Genomic DNA, 15,024 nt, shown 5'->3' with positions numbered 1-15,024 from the left:
CACTAATTGCTCATATATATATATATATACATATATATATATATATATATATATATATACATATATATATATATATATATATTTTGCAATGTGGGTTACCTGGAGGGGATTGCGACCCCTATTCTCCATCCATTATAGTATACCTTTCCTACCAGGAGCAATGGCGGTGATCCCTTATGTGCCAACTCGATTATTGTCACACGCGAGGATCTCACAATCCCAGCCATATAGGAGAGGCAAGATGGAGCGATATTGATGGCTTCCGTTTAATGCCCGTTCGGCCACCACTTTGTTCTAAATGTGCTCCCATCTCCACTCTGGGCTCCTCATTACATATTGATGGCGCATTAACGGCGCTCTCCCCTCACTCGTTCGCTCTATCGCTTTTTATAAGCCCAAGCTTGTATGGCCGGCCATTCGGTTGCTTCCCAACTACCGTCAATTCCCGGCACGTTTCTCTCCTTGATCTATCCCCTCCTCTTCGTCGACGTCTGTAATTCACCTTCTCGTTTTAACCTTCACTCTTTGGAACGCTCACTCGATTCCTCCATCGCTTCGCTCCAGAACTAATCTCTGAGCGTTGGCTCTCTCTCCGTCCTGAACGGTCACTCTCATCGAGCATCACGGCACGCACCATCCGCACGACGCTGCCGGCAATGCGGCGCCACCGAGCACTCCCCAGTGGTTCGGAAATCTCAGGGAGCTACGGGCCTCGTTTTTATATGAGCCTCGTCTTTATCTTCTGCCGTTTCTTCTTTCAAGCGCTTTCGCTGTAGCGATCGAAACACATGATCCACCCCTTTGATGTCTTTCTCCTGGCAAACTCCAACCAGTCCCAGCCATCTTCTATCGCCCCCCCCCCACTCCTTGCGCTTCGCCCGTGTCTGCTTATGAGCTTGTTCATCCATTCATTCCTTTGGCCGTTTCCCGCTCCCTCGTTCCCTCCTTTTTAACCAAACCCCACTTCAGGACCAAGGACAGCTCCGACCTCGCCCCGCCACTGCTGTGACGTTTGCTCCCTCCACGAAAGATTTCTGGTGGAGATCCCACACCCATATGGGGGTAAATAGACGAGGTAGTACCCATCTCCTCCCCAGGCTGTTTCAAAGCAGCCGTGGGAATCGAACTCACCAGTGAGGTCAATGCAACGAGCGCTTTACCGAACTAACCACCCTCCCGGTTAAAGAGCGTTTGTTCTGTCGCAGCAGTTTCTTGGCAAGACTTGTACTGGGTAGTTTGCCATTGCTCTCCCAGCAGTAGTTAGAGCAGGTTTTTGGAATTTGTTCAGGGTACCGGTGATAGCTCGCCTACACTTCGCGAAAGACACCATGAGATCATTAACGTCCACCAACTAATATCAGCAGATGGGTTTTATAGCTGGGTCTGGATTCCAACCCAGGCTCGACAACTTAGAGGCGAGTGTGCAAACCTCTGGGCCATGCTTCTGCCAGCCTGGAGACGGATCTACCTTTGGAAAATGTTTCCTTTTCACTAAACCGACATTGGGGAAAATTGAACAGGACCAAATTACACCATTTCCTCTTTCAATCACTTCGATGTCTCCACCATCCATCAGGCTCATTTAACTGACCCTCCTCTGACGGAGGAGTCGTCATGGAGAGTGTGAGGGTACCAATGTGATAAAGGTACAAGTACTGTACGTTAAATCAGAAACATAAACAAGGACACTTATAGAAAACACAAAAATCATTTTATCATTAATATTTCATTTCGGCTCGAGATATCCATTAGCTTGGAATGCGATTTAAAAATCGGAGGGGTGGGGGGAGAGAGAACATACAACACCAACAACGGTACAAGAGAGTAAAAAGCACACCGACAATTCGGCATAATTAAGGAAATGTGACGTCATATCATCACGATCTAAAAAGCAAATCGACAGATCGGCATAATTAAAGAAATGTGACGTTATATCTCCACAATAAGACGTCATGAGGAAGTTCACATCGAGACCGCAATCAGTTCGGTGGAAATCTGTGGACTGAAAGACATTTCATTTACAGGTTTATGAACACGGAGGTGTAAAGTGCTTCGTGCTTGAAAATCTTTATTTATTTTATAAAAGTGCGTTGGAGGGTTGAATGGGAGGGGGTGATGGGAAAAGGGGGTACGACAAAATGTGCATCTTTTCAACTGGGCTGAATCATGATTAATCATTTCGTTCAACGACCTCGGTGCCATTTCAATCAAGTTTGTAGGCAGTATGACGTCACACATGACGTCAGTCTTCCAAGCATCACGAGACAGGCCGTGAGTATAATGAAATGCACAACAAGCTGCAAAGGTGTGTAACCAGTAGTTAGGGTGAGAATATTGACTAGCGGTTTACCATTCCTCGTTTATGATGTCGATGTGAAGGAGTTGATGATGTACCACTACGAGGGATGATATTGCACCCATTGAGGGAAATTTCTCTCTAATATTGGATGTCCAATCAGGTGAAATATCAGCTGCAATTTCCCTCCTTTGATTTTGACAAAGAAGGCTGTCTAAAAGATTGGGATCATTGGAACAGTCGGGAGGCTTTCACTTTCATGCGTTTTTAGTCATTCGTGCGAACAAAGAGCGAATTGATGGACAAGTGGAGGTAATTTTTCTGAGCATTGAGACTTCATTGCACTTCAAGTGGGACAAGGACATCAGCAGCAGACAATGGATAAATTAACAGAATATAATGGGATTTAATCCTGGGCTCGTGCTCACATGGTAAAAACAATAATTCATTTGTTTTGATAGCAATAACCGATTCCTCCGGGAGTGAAATATGGTGTTAGTACACCCCGCTCCCCCACACCCCCCAATCCCCAGCCCCACCACCTCCCTTCGGCAGGTATCGGTGGTTAAAACACTTACACGATTCCACATGTGCAGGTGAAAATTAGAAGTCGTCTGCCCACCCTCACAGGGAGAGGGTGTTGGTTTGTACCCATGACTCGACCCTGGGTACCCTGAGCACATTTGCAAAACTTGGTGGAGGTTGACGAAGCCGTTTTCGAATCTATTAATTAATTATCAGAGGAGTGCATATGCAGACACACACACACACACACACACACACACACACACACACACACACACACACACACACACACACACACACACACCCACCAAGACTTGGGAGGGCTCCGTTCCACCTTCTGAAATCTGCATATGGAGATAACACACACACACACACTTGGGGTTTTGGGGTGTTACCTCCAATACTCCATTGAGTTACAGCCAGCACATAAAGGAACCCCTGAGTTTAGACATATCGGTAGTGTTTTGTTTCCATCGATTACCTCTCCCCTCATATCAGTGGACAGGGAAATGTGTTAAGTTTGTGTAGCAGGTTCGAACCCCCCTTTTGTAACTCTTATTTTATCTCTCTCAATTTCTCCCTCCTCCGCACCTCTTTACAGCGTATCCATACACACAAACAGCACGCTTTACAAACCAACATCACAACTACAAAACTCACGTTACCAATCGCCTGCATCATAGCACTTGGGTGCCATTTGGTCCTGCGTGGCACCTGCATGGACATTAATATACCAATGAGTGCAGCCTGACAACAGCAGCGCTCCAAAGAGAAGGCAGTGCCCATGAGGAACAAGCAGCGCGAAGTCCCGAGACCACACCTCTAGAAGGGCTTTAGAAACCTGGGCAGCCCAGGACTTGGTCGTGTGCGTCCAGCGAACAACGCGAGCCAGATGGAGTTTTGGAGGAACAAGCCGGGTGAATGCGACCCTCTGCATGGACAAGCCCTACTGGGAGTGATCGAGCCAGCCACAGAGTGAGTGCTGACAGGCTACGGAGCTCTTTCCCTGGATGCGCCAGCAAACACACACTGACTTACACTATCTTTCTCTTTCTTTTTCCATTCCTTATCATTCAGTTGGAATGCACAAGAGCAATAAATGGTTGCACCCTCGACTTGTTCAGAGCTGGGTTACTGACTTGCATTCACGATTTGATTTCCTCCATCACATGATGAAGCATTCACCTGTATCTCTCCCCACACAGTGCATCGCATCATATCATATCATATCATATCATATCATATCATATATCTCTCTCTCTCTCTCTCTCTCTCTCTCTCTCTCTCTCTCTCTCTCTCTCTCTCTCTCTCTCTCTCTCTCTCTCTCTCTCTCTCTCTCTCTCTCTCTCTCTCTCTCTCTCTCTCTCTCTCTCTCTCTCTCTCTCTCTCTCTCTCTCTCTCTCTCTCTCTCTCTCTCTCTCTCTCTCCCCCTCCCCTTTTCACATCGCCTGCAGGCTTACGTCGGGTGAGGGAGGGGTCACCAACGAGCCCCGCCTTCTTTACCTATCTATCACTCTTACGTGTCTAATTTCCCAAGATGAATGAGGCACCTACATCTGTACTTTCATGAAAAGTTGACTGTCTAAGGGGCTTGTTTGTTGAAGGGTTAAGGCTCTCCTTTGTGACACTGCACTGTTTGTGTGTACGTGCTTGTTTGTTAACATGACCATCGTTTCCCAACCTGCCCGATTATCTCTTTCTCCATTGGTTAAGATACTCGTGTGTAAATCATAGATGGGAGTTTTTCCTTGTGCTTTTGTTACGGTTAGAGATGAGCAGACCTCCCACTTACGGTTCTGCTCGGCCGTTTTCGATTTGTAGGAGGGGAGCGTCGAGAGCACGCATGGTTACCTCACTGGGGGGATTCATTTGCTGGGAAGGTAACGTGGAAATTGGATGCCAGGACCCTACCTAAATGAATTGTCTCATACATCATCCCTAGTTGCTTAGCGACCCATCATGGCGCGGAGTTATATGCGGCTCGTCGGCTTCAGGGTCAAAGGTTGAGAAGTGCATCCAAGGAGACCCTTGTGACATGGCCGGCAAGCCAGTAACAATACATAAATACACACAGTCATACATACGTACACATAACTGCCTTATATTTTATATAATAGGATAGAATTGTGTTCCCATTAACTTTGTATTTCATTCTCACAAACACGAGGACCGTTCAGAAAGTTCTCGGAATGAGATACTTACTTAGAGGATGGAAGTAAAAGGCGGTGTTTCATGTACCGACAGGACCTCCCTCGTTCCAATAACTTTTTGAACAGTCCAATTGCATATTCCATTTCAAGGATGATATTTGGAACACAAGGAGTTTTGACACAGGAGGACATTTGGTCCAACATGCCTGTACTTTATCAACACATTAATCATATCGTTCAGTTTATCAAGTTCATTTCATTGGGGGAGATGGGGTGGGGGGGGGGAGGGGTGTTAGAATGGAGAGAACAGTGGGACAGCCACTGGGTCAACACCATCAGGGTGCTATAGTAGTAGTAGTAGTAGTAGTTGTTGTGGTAGTGGTAGTATAACCAGAAAGTTGGTGTCAAAGCCACCCAACGCTCGCCTGTTTACACATTTATCGTTTTTAAAAGACAAGTCTTATAATATTTTTTGTAAAGCATTGCAGTGAAGTCTGATCCAAATAAATTTAAAGCAATATATGTATTTGTATATTGTAATCAGTAAAAAATAGTGTGGTAGAAAAAACATGAGAAAGGAAATAACTTGCCCCAAAAACTTTAACATTTTCACGCTCACGCTCACGCTGATGCTCACGCCGGGGATATCGCTATAGCTCTCTGTTCTTCGAACAGGCGAGCTAAAAAAATTTAAAATAATTTGTTAATTTCAACTTCACTACACCAATAGTATACCCCAAAGGAACCTCCATGCCAAATATCAGCATCCTAGTACACATATTAAATGAATGGCAAGCTTCTAAATAACTTGCACCAAAAACTTTAACGTTGATGTGCTACAAAAAGTTAAGTTCAAAACAGGTCAAAAATTTAAAACATTTGAAATTATTTTTTTAATTTCAACTTCAGTACACCAATAATATACCCCAACGGAACCTCCATGCCAAATATCAGCATCCTCGTACACATATTAAATGAATGGCAAGCTTCTAAATAACTTGCACCAAAAACTTTAACATTTTCACGCTCACGCTGACGCTGACACTCACGCCGGGGGTATCGCTACAGCTCTCTGTTCTTCGAACAGGCGAGCTAAAAATGAAGAGGGTCAGAGGTTGAGAGATGAACAACCAATGACAGCACATCCAGTTTTTCATGATATCCTCTCACAGGCATCACAATCACTACAAGTCGTATACATAATCATCCATTCCTAAGCTTGCGGTCTCGTCGATATCCATGTACTTCATCCCCAATTCTTCGACTGCTACCTAATTGTACCTGTATCATTTTGGTTCAAATCTATCTCCTGTTTCTGCTTCCACGACCTTACCATTAGCGAGACCGTTCCATGCATTTAGTACTCTCTGACAAAATACCCCTACATTACCATATTGGCCCAACTCTCATCTTATTTACTCTAACGCCATGGCCTCTGGTCCTGTCCTTGTCCATTATACCCTCGTAGTAATATATATTGGCAAAGTCCTTAAGGACGGGTTAAACCTTCCACTTCTTAATGATATCTATGGCGTGTCTCTGATGTCCATGACGTATTTATGATGTCTATGATACGAGCGAAGAACCAGTCTTTGAGGGCTTGTTAAAACTCCCCGGTTCTTTATGATGTCTATGACGTACAGTATCTATGACATATATATGATATATCTATGATGTATTTAACCAGGTGTCACTATGCGATACAGATCGACATCCAGAGAATTGGGGGGCTATGATGTTTATTTTATCACCTACAACCAACACCCCAAGTACAAGCAGCAATTTTCAACTCATTCAGTCCAGCGGTTCAGGCGTGCAGAGAAGGAAAACAAAGAAACACACAAGCAGCCAAATTATACCTGGTGTGATGTAAACAAAAAACAAATAACAAATTGGTATTATAATAATGATGGGCAAACCGACGTAACATGATGACGTTGATGAGTGTTGCTTTCTAAACCTTAATCAGCCAACACAAAGAAAGCAATGTAGATCAGTTCACTTGCTTTGCTTTGTTATAAATCGTTCATGAAGCGAATTGCGAATGTGGGCTAATGGTACAAATCCAGGTCGGACAACGCATCAGAGAGGACAACATTGCCTTTGTGAACCGACAAGGACTCACAAACGATCAGGGTCCATCATCTGACAACTTGTCAGTGAACATCCATTCGGTGTACGTCGTAGGTTGACGAGCGAGGGAACGAATCAAAGAGAGAAATCGTTGTTAACTGCATTCCCGAAACTACACAATCGGTTCACGTGCGCGGAATCGCACTCAGATGCCATCTTGCTGGTTCACCCTCGGCAACAGATGAGTTGGAACAGGTTTGTGAAGAACAAATCAAAATGTCTCTTCATCAATAACAAAAAAACAACAAGGGAGCGAGAGGGAGAGAGAACCGTGGACCCACCTTGCTCGAGAGCGTCGGTGATGCCAAAGCACTTTCTTGACAAGTAGGTTGCACTGGGTGGTTTGCCATTGCCTTTCCAGGGGTAGTTAGGGGAGGAATTTGTAATTTGTTCAAGGTGCCGGCGATGGCTTGCCTACGCTTTACGAAGGACACCGTGGGATCTTTGACGTTCACCAACTAATGCTGGCAGACAGGACGCCAAGTTTAACGTCCATCCGAGGGACGGCACACACAGAGATGAATCACCCTGCCCGTGAAACACCAGGACGGCAGTTTATAGCTGGAGCCCAGGTTAGAAAGCTTCGAGGCGAGTGTGTATACCTCCACGGTCTAGGACAACATGCGTGTAAGATATATAGATATAATATATACTAAACCAGGTGACAAAAACTCAAATAATCAACCCTTCGTCAACTGCTTTGGCATTGAACTCTCTGGAGAGCATGCTCGATAGAAACGGTCCATCGAAGTGACAGACATATAGAGAGAGACAGAGAATTCGTGATTGACAAGTATCTGAAACCGAAAGGGAGAGCTGCAGCAAATTATACCTGCGCGAGGGAAGAGACCCTCACGCTCATCAATCATCGGGGACGTCACGTGCTCGGGGACACGCTCACCCTCTCTAACCTGTCCCCTCAAAATCTCAGATTCCCTGACATGCACACATCGGCAATCACACTCACCTCCTTCTACACTCCCTGGCTCTTCACCCACATGTCAAAGCTGCTTTCCCCATCCCCCATATTCCTGCCTGAATATTCTCCGCCTATCCATCCCCGAGACTCAAATTTCAACATCGACCCGCTCCATCCTGCTCCCTCCCCCCCCCCTCCAGCTCCCTCTTCCTTTCCACTCTAACTCCCCACCTCCTCTCTTACATCTGCACCACGACCAACGCCCTAAACCTCCCTCTGTATTCCCCCCCACCCGATCCTCCAGCTCTCCTCTCCCTACATCTCTCTCGTCCTCTTCTCCCAGCGTCCGACCTTCACCCTACAGCTCCCTGTTTGTCGCGCGTCCCGACACTGTCAGGCAAAGAGAGCATTTCGCTGTCACAGCCGTCGCTGCCCCTATCCTGCCCGTCCAGGTACGTAAAGGCATTCGGAGCCACTACACCTTCCACCTTGTGTATACCTCTCTTAATTGGATTCGTTTTCTTAAGGTGTTCGTGCTGATCACATGCGGCACTGGAAGAGTGCAGCACATCAAAACGATCATTGAGCTTTTCGCTAGCACAGTGCAGGCAGCACATCGAAACGATGACCGAGGCCCCTACCCTTCCAATCAGGGAGAAAGAGGTCTCAATAATGGCCTAGGTGCTTGCTAGGCATCGTGCGGGAGACCTCGTTGATCACCGAGGTCATTGCTCTCACGGTGCAGGACGTGTGAATGAATGATGGCTCAGGTCCTTGCGAGCACAGTGCACACCATCTAACGGATGACTCGCCCTTCATAGCGCTTGAATGGACACCTGAGCGGTGATTGAGATCCCTGCAGCGATATAGACAAAAGTCAAACAGCGGTAATTGTGCGGACAACAGTTGTCCAACGGGCGTGACAAGTGCAACTTCGACCAACACCAAAGCTTTGCCGGTGAGAAAAGCACTAATTGTTGTTGTACAATGTGGTGTGCTGATCGATTTAATCCCCCTGATTCTCCAAAGCATGGCATGTGATCATCGTCACGACGTGTTCGCGTCGCTGTGCCCACGTGCAACTTGCAATTTGTCCATCTGTAGCGAGCAGTCACATGGGCTGGGGTTTCCCTGTCCGACACCGCCTTTAACTTCTGTCAAATGAAGGCGCTTTGTGCGCAAGGGCGTAGCCACAGCAGGGAGCTGTTAATACAGTGATTATAAAATAATATACCCGAGTTCATTTGATATTGTCAGTATATAATTCATGACTTTCATACAATTGGGGAAAAAGAAAAATATTCTCAGTGTGAAGCTTATTTTACATGACAACCTATTTACTGTATACATACATACATACATACATACATACATACATACATACATACATACATACATACATACATTGTGTATTGCAATTCGCAAAAAAAAACAGCACATTGGTTAAATGTTAATTGTTTCGTATTGTCATGATGTTATTGCTGTATTGTGTGACGTGCTGCCCATCGTTGGTGTGTTGCGACTCGAGTGTCGCGCGCACGCTTCGGCCAATCAGCACCTCGCGCTGGGGCGGCTCCGACGTGTTGTCGGTAATCGCATCTGTAAAGCACCAGCCCTGTCGGATGACTGGGGTGATGGTACCTGGATATTGTTGCTGCGTAATATTTATCGATGGGCTTTTTGCATTTTGAGGAAGAAACCTAACTTTAAAAAAAAATTTAAAAAGTCATCCCAACACTGTGTGCTTATGTACACTTTTGCAAATCCACCTCATCATGGCATACACTTAAGGTGTTGGTGCTGCTCCTCTTGGGTGGTGGTTTATTGTACTGTCCTGGCAAAAGATTTCTCCTCTCCTTATCGGAAAAATTAACCATTTTGTAGATCTCTATGATGCTAAAAACAATCATATCTTGATAAGGCATCATCATATGGAATCATCATTATGATATCATCATAAGGAATCATCTTGATATCATTTTCATATCGTCATAATAAGGAATCATCTTGATATTGTCATCATACAGAATCATCATCTTGATGTCATCATCATAAGGAATCATCATCTTGATATCATTTTCATATCATAAGGAATCATCTTGATATTGTCATCATAAAGAATCATCATCTTGATGTCATCATCATGAGGAATCATCATCTTGATATCATTATTTTCATATTGTCATCATCATACAGAATCATCTTGATGTCATCATCTTGATATCATCATTTTCATATCATCATCATTAAGAATCATCTTGATAAGGCATCATCATTTTGATATCGTCATCATACAGTCATCATCATAAGGAATCATCATCTTCATAAGGCATCTTTTTCATATTGTCCTCATCTTGATATCATCATCATAACAAATCATTATCTTGATAAGGCATCATCACATCATTATTTTCAATTATATGTTACGTCTCCATGAACCTAAACATTGTCCATTCCATATGGCATCAACATAAAGCTGAACACTTTACATTCCATTAAAGCATTTCACATCTCCATGAAGCCAAACATTTTTCAATATCATGTCTCCGCAAGGCTAAATATTTTAACTTCCAGATCACATCTCCATAAACCTGCAAATTATATCATATCTTCATTAAACAAAACATTTTAAAATATCACGTCTCCAGAACGCTAAACCATCACGTCATCATAAAATGAGGATAAACATTTTTCCTTCAATATCACATCTACACAAAGCTAAACATTTTACAATCCGTATCATGCCTGTATAATTTTTAGCTCACCTGGAATGTAATTCCGGGGAGTTTAGGGGATGGCGCGTTATCCATCCGTCCGTCCATCTACAAATACTTGCAACTTCTTCTCTGAAACGACAAATACGATTTCGATGAAATTTTACCACAACCTTCATCACCCGTGATGTACCAAAGTTTGTTCACACCATTAAAAATATCCGGGTCTATGGGGTTTACGGGAGGGTTGTCCCCCAAAATAGGTATTTGCTTTCTTCTCAGAAACTACACCCACAATTCCGATGAAACTTCACCACCACCTTCATCACCCATGATGTAACAAAGATTGTTCACACCATATATATATATATATATATATATATATATATATATATATATATATATATATATATATATATATATATATATATATATACATACATACATACCAGGGCCTAATGGGATGTACAGGGGGATTTCCCCCCAAAATAGGTATTTGCTTTATTCTCAGAGACTACACTCACAATTCCGATGAAACTTGACCACCACCTTCATCACCCGTGATGTACCAAAGATTGGTCACACCATAAAAAAATTGGGGTCCAAGAGGGTCTGTGGGGGGGGAGGGGGAGGGGTTGCCCCCCAAAATATGCATTTGCTTTCTTCTCAGAAACTACACATGCAATTCCGATGAAACTTGACCACCACCTTCATCACCCATGATGTACTAAAGTTTGTTCACGACATTAAAAAAAAAATTGGAGTCTTTGGGGTTCTACAGGGGGTTGCCCCCCAAAATATGTATTTGCTTTCTTCTCCAAAACCACACACATAATTTTGATGAAAGTTGACCACAACCTTTATCATCCATGATGTACCAAAGTTTGTTCACGGCATAAAAAAAATCAATAAATCCTAAGGTATTCACTTTCTTCTTGGTTACATATTTTGTGGGTCATCCATACCTACCAGTGGTTCCCTGGCTATCTTATCTAGCCACTACCAGGTACGTGCCCAGGGCTATTGCCCCTATTTTTATTTCCAGTTGGTGATGGATCAGCGACCGACACATCACCCATGTGCAATCCAATTTTCTCCAAATTTCTGTCAGGTGAATATTAAACAATGCCATAAGTGACCGTTATGAATGGGTTATCCATCTATTAAAGGCCACAATTGGCCATAAGGGTGTCATGGACAATATCGTCTGTCACACTTGAAGCCATGGCCAGGCAAAATCACATACGAGGCCCCATATAATATACAATCAAGAAGTTGTAAACAACCCACACATAATACAGTCGGCTAGAAAAATGAGACAGGCAATGGGATACATCATTCACGCATAAAGACTCATTTAAGCACCTTTACTAGCTAAAGATCATTGTAGCATAGCTCGCAGCCCACCTCGAGGCCTGACACGTCAAGACGGCTCGGATCCGTTTGTCTGAGGGCGACACGATAATCATAGAATGCCTCAAGGACATCAGATTTCCTCCAAATTTATTTCACTTTTGTGTTAAACAACAGTAGTGACTGTTAAAAAAGGTAATCATATGTTAGACAGAATTGACTGAATATTTTATGGTTTTAATAATTTTACTTCCTGTCGGTGTGCCCCATGAAATTCCATGATAAGCTATTTATACACCTAAACACGGAGTTCATCCAAGGCATCACTGCTCACCTTCACTCTTTCATTCCTCTTTTTCCCCACCTTTGGAATAAACTCCCTCACTCTGTTCAATCCCATTCTTCCCTCCAGGCCTTCAAAACAGCCGTTCACCACCACCTCTTATCTTCCCCCATCCAAAACCTCGATCTTTTCTACCCCCGTTAATCCACCCCAAACCCACCTACTTCAAATTGCCTACTTTTTGTCCTGAAAGTCTCTTTAATGTAATTAAGTATACCCCGTGTTCTCCGCCCCATCCCTCTCCCTTCCACATATCTCTTAATGTCTCTGTTCCCCACTGTTTTGTCCTTCCCACTCAGGGCCAATTTTTTCCAATCCGCAAAAATAGGCCATTGGCCTAGGGCCCCCAGTAACTGGGAGCCCACCGGGGACTTGTGGGTTCTCTGATCGGCCAAGGAGTAGGCTAATAGGCCCTATAGCAAAATGAATAAAATAAAATAAGGTAACGAAAAATATAACAGTACATTTTTAAGTGCCCATTTCCCACCATCTATCTATCTATCTATCTATCTGTAGATTATATACATTACGTGTTGTATTTAGTGGACTTCATTGTTATATTACGTGTGTTTTTGTGTTCTTATTTTGTGATATTGGTATCTCTTATACTGGACTTGAACTAATTTATTATTACTTTATGCTTACAGATTATTCTTGGAATCTTGGGGATTCTCATGAGATAGATTAATTATGTTGTCCCAGAAGAAATATATGAGTGGCTCACAAAAGAGAAAGTTAAAAGAAACCAAAGCTGCACAACTCCAATCACTTCCAAAGCTGACAACCTTTTTTTATGAACTATGATGACCTCAAAGCTCAACTGGAACTCCTTGTCAGTATCTATTCCAGTGACCTGGAAGCATCTGTTTTAGATGAATTTTTGCAGTTTAAAGACATTTTGTCTTCTGAATCTGACAGGTCAGTGACAAACATTTCCACTTTGTTGAGGTCTAAAGATGGTATTTTGACAACTGCCTTTCCAAACATTAGTATCTTGGTAAGAATGTTCCTTACCATCCCCATTACAAACTGTCAAGGAGAGAGGTCTTTCTCTACTCTGTCTAGGGTGAAAAATCACCTGAGATCAACTTTGGGACAAACCAGATTTAACTCATTTTCATTACTATGCATTGAATCTGACCTCCTACAATCCCTTGACACAAACAGTATCATTGACAAATTTGCCATAGAAAAAATCAGGAAAATGTAATTTTGAACTTCACATAGTTGTGCTTGCAAAATTTATTATGCTTCAGTTTCATTGTATTTTTCCATTATTCTTATGTGTAAGAGATGTACATGATATGGAACTTGATTTACTTTGATGTACTTGATATGGAACTAATTTGATTAAAAATTATTGATGTGTTACATTATGTTGTAATTCTTTTTTTTACATTACAATATTACGATATATATATATATATATATAAAAAAAATTTGGGGGGGGGGGGCACTGATAATGTTTGGCCTAGGGCCGACAAGCAAGTAAATCCGGCCCTGTTCCCACGCACACCCCTCTTGTCTCATGCCCCCCTTGCTGTGCGTTGTGTATTAGCTCTCATACGAGCCTCAACAAGGTATACAAAAAAAGGCAGAAAACCCCCTTGGGAGAAGAGCAAATGAAGTCGCCACAATCTCTGTTGTGTGTCCACTAGTCCCGCTGGCAAGTTTGTTTGATAATGGATAAGTAACAACTGAATGTATTGTGGTCAGACAGATAGACACACCAATTTGCATATTTTATTATGATTGGAAGCAAGCTCACTGGCATATAGTTGGTAGGGACTGTTTTTGGAACTTTCTTGTGTATGAGAATAATGTTTGCTGACCTCCATGCAGAGTGGAGGGTTGCCAAAGGACGACAGACTGAACAGGCAGAAAGAGGGGAAGCAAGAATTGCAGGGCAGGATTTGAGAACATGGGAGATGATGCCATCTGAGCCTGTCACCGAAGCAGGTTCAATGTTGGACAGACCTTTCTCTACCTTCTTGGGTGAGATAGACACAGAATCGAGCAGACAGTTGGGACATCGGTAAGATGGGAACAGAGCGAGAGGGATTGGGTATATGAGATCTGGAGGCAAAGAGTTTAGACATTCTGCCTTATCTCATATCTCTGGCAGAGTCTGCAGCATAGCCATTTGAGGTGAGGGACAGGACAAAGGTGGAGCATATACCAGAGACAGACTTGCCAAGGTGCCACCATGAAAGAAAACTAGTTGGAAAGTTCAGCCTTGAGATTTGGAAGATGATGTTTTCTGACTTGCCTCATAGTGCAGGGGCATATGTTGAGATACATGGTCATGTTTACAAACTATGTTACTTTATGTTGTAAGGTTTTTTTTGTGACTACAGGAGTATGTTGATATTGAAAAATCTTGGTGCCAATTTTTTTATGCATGTTTAGTGTGATTTTTTCCAGAAAATACGAGATGACCGTGATCGTGTTCTTACAAAAATTTATTTTTTCAAAACTTCATTATAAGTATTTCATATAGCACCTTAAAATGACTGGTGAGATGTACAGAGTAATTTTGGCAGGAAATTATCATGCTACTTATCTTATATAAATTGTTATATATTTTAAAA

At 43.1% G+C, this 15,024-nt stretch overlaps 1 protein-coding gene and 1 long non-coding RNA gene across 5 annotated transcripts in view; one reads left to right on the top strand and one right to left on the bottom strand.

The window, feature by feature from the left end:
• The first annotated feature begins 8,275 nt into the window (after positions 1–8,275).
• Positions 8,276–15,024, top strand: part of LOC147016871 (ELAV-like protein 2) — a 211,260-nt gene continuing 204,511 nt past the window's right edge. Inside the window, exon 1 of the mRNA XM_085846005.1 lies at positions 8,276–8,475. The gene's annotated coding sequence lies outside the window, so the exon portion shown is untranslated. The remainder of the gene's footprint in view (positions 8,476–15,024) is intronic.
• LOC147016873 (uncharacterized) overlaps positions 8,469–15,024 on the bottom strand; it is a 65,491-nt gene continuing 58,935 nt past the window's right edge. The window contains exons 2-5 of one of the 4 annotated variants that reach the window (XR_015049225.1): positions 12,145–12,184; positions 11,262–11,349; positions 10,789–10,869; positions 8,469–9,622 (exon numbers count right to left, since the gene is read on the bottom strand). This is a non-coding gene — a long non-coding RNA (uncharacterized LOC147016873). Of the gene's footprint in view, positions 9,623–10,788; positions 10,870–11,261; positions 11,350–12,102; positions 12,185–15,024 lie in introns of all 4 variants that reach the window. The other 3 variants (XR_015049224.1, XR_015049226.1, XR_015049227.1) reach the window with 3 other exon arrangements.

This window comes from Eptatretus burgeri, chromosome 11 (assembly GCF_056783735.1).
Source record: "Eptatretus burgeri isolate ZD-2024b chromosome 11, Ebu_testis_v1, whole genome shotgun sequence".
Taxonomy (NCBI): domain Eukaryota; kingdom Metazoa; phylum Chordata; class Myxini; order Myxiniformes; family Myxinidae; genus Eptatretus; species Eptatretus burgeri.
Note: the sequence above shows the minus strand (reverse complement) of the source record. Positions and strands in the feature narration are given on the sequence as shown.